Below are 2,694 nucleotides of genomic sequence, written 5' to 3' on the forward strand. Positions count from 1 at the left end.
TACGCTGGGTGGAAGGAAATTTGTGGCTCCTCTCAGATTCCAGAACTTTCTGTCACCGAAATGTGAGGAAAGCTTGTTTTTTTAGCCACTTTTTGAGGTTTGCAAAGGATTCTGGGTAACAGAACCTGGTCAGACCCCGCAAGTCACCCCATCTTGGATTCCCCTAGGTCTCTAGTTTTCAAAAATGCACAGGTTTGGTAGGTTTCCCTAGGTGCCGGCTGAGCTAGAGGCCAAAATCTACAGGTAGGCACGTTGCAAAAAACACCTCTGTTTTCTTTCAAAATATTTGATGTGTCCACGTTGCCTTTTGGGGCATTTCCTGTCGCCGGCGCTAGGCCTACCCTCACAAGTGAGGTATCATTTATATCGGGAGACTTGGGGGACGCTGGGTGGAAAGGAATTTGTGGCTCCTCTCAAATTCCAGAACTTTCTGTCACCGAAATGTGTGGAAAACTTGTTTTTTTAGCCACTTTTTGAGGTTTGCAAAGGATTCTGGGTAACAGAACCTGGTCAGACCCCGCAAGTCACCCCATCTTGGATTCCCCTAGGTCTCTAGTTTTCAAAAATGCACAGGTTTGGTAGGTTTCCCTAGGTGCCGGCTGAGCTAGAGGCCAAAATCTACAGGTAGGCACTTTGCAAAAAACACGTCTGTTTTCTTTCAAAATATTTGATGTGTCCACGTTGCGTTTTGGGGCATTTCCTGTCGCGGACACTAGGCCTAACCACACAAGTGAGGTATCATTTTTATCGGGAGACTTGGGGGGACGCTGGGTGGAAGGAAATTTGTGGCTCCTCTCAGATTCCAGAACTTTCTGTCACCCAAATGTGAAGAAAACCTGTTTTTTTGCCACTTTTTGAGGTTTGCAAAGGATTCTGGGTAACAGAACCTGGTCAGAGCCCGCAAGTCACCCCATCTTGGATTCCACTAGGCCTCTAGTTTTCAAAAATGCACAGGTTTGGTAGGTTTCCCTAGGTGCCGGGTGAGCTAGAGGCCAAAATCTACAGGTAGGCACGTTGCAAAAAACACCTCTGTTTTCTTTCAAAATATTTGATGTGTCCACGTTGCGTTTTGGGGCATTTCCTGTCGCCGGCGCTAGGCCTACCCTCACAAGTGAGGTATCATTTTTATCGGGAGACTTGGGGGACGCTGGGTGGAAGGAAATTTGTGGCTCCTCTCAGATTCCAGAACATTCTGTCACCGAAATGTGTGGAAAACTTGTTTTTTTAGCCACTTTTTGAGGTTTGCAAAGGATTCTGGGTAACAGAACCTGGTCAGAGCCCGCAAGTCACCCCATCTTGGATTCCACTAGGTCTCTAGTTTTCAAAAATGCACAGGTTTGGTAGTTTTCCCTAGGTGCCGGCTGAGCTAGAGGCCAAAATCTACAGGTAGGCACTTTGAAAAAAACACCTCTGTTTTCTTTCAAAATATTTGATGTGTCCACGTTGCGTTTTGGGGCATTTCCTGTCGCGGGCGCTAGGCCTCACCACACAAATGAGGTATAATTTTTATCGGGAGACTTGGGGAGACGCTGGGTGGAAGGAAATTTGTGGCTCCTCTCAGATTCCAGAACTTTCTGTCACCGAAATGTGAGGAAAACTTGTTTTTTTAGCCACTTTTTGAGGTTTGCAAAGGATTCTGGGTAACAGAACCTGGTCAGACCCCGCAAGTCACATCCATCTTGGATTCCCCTAGGTCTCTAGTTTTCAAACATGCACAGGTTTGGTAGGTTTCCCTAGGTGCCGGCTGAGCTAGAGGCCAAAATCTACAGGTAGGCACGTTGCAAAAAACACCTCTGTTTTCTTTCAAAATATTTGATGTGTCCACGTTGCGTTTTGGGGCATTTACTGTCGCGGGCGCTAGGCCTACCCACACAAGTGAGGTATCATTTTTATCGGGAGACTTGGGGGACGCTGGGTGGAAGGAAATTTGTGGCTCCTCTCAGATTCCAGAACTTTCTGTCACCCAAATGTGAAGAAAACCTGTTTTTTTTGCCACTTTTTGAGGTTTGCAAAGGATTCTGGGTAACAGAACCTGGTCAGAGCCCGCAAGTCACCCCATCTTGGATTCCACTAGGCCTCTAGTTTTCAAAAATGCACAGGTTTGGTAGGTTTCCCTAGGTGCCGGGTGAGCTAGAGGCCAAAATCTACAGGTAGGCACGTTGCAAAAAACACCTCTGTTTTCTTTCAAAATATTTGATGTGTCCACGTTGCGTTGTGGGGCATTTCCTGTCGCGGACGCTAGGCCTAACCACACAAGTGAGGTATCATTTTTATCGGGAGACTTGGGGGGACGCTGGGTGGAAGGACATTTGTGGCTCCTCTCAGATTCCAGAACTTTCTGTCACCCAAATGTGAAGAAAACCTGTTTTTTTTGCCACTTTTTGAGGTTTGCAAATGATTCTGGGTAACAGAACCTGGTCAGAGCCCGCAAGTCACCCCATCTTGGATTCCCCTAGGTCTCTAGTTTTCAAAAATGCACAGGTTTGGTAGGTTTCCCTAGGTGCCGGCTGAGCTAGAGGCCAAAATCTACAGGTAGGCACGTTGCAAAAAACACCTCTGTTTTCTTTCAAAATATTTGATGTGTCCACGTTGCCTTTTGGGGCATTTCCTGTCGCCGGCGCTAGGCCTACCCTCACAAGTGAGGTATCATTTTTATCGGGAGACTTGGGGGACGCTGGGTGGAAAGGAATTTGT

Source organism: Pleurodeles waltl, chromosome 1_1 (assembly GCF_031143425.1).
Source record: "Pleurodeles waltl isolate 20211129_DDA chromosome 1_1, aPleWal1.hap1.20221129, whole genome shotgun sequence".
Taxonomy (NCBI): domain Eukaryota; kingdom Metazoa; phylum Chordata; class Amphibia; order Caudata; family Salamandridae; genus Pleurodeles; species Pleurodeles waltl.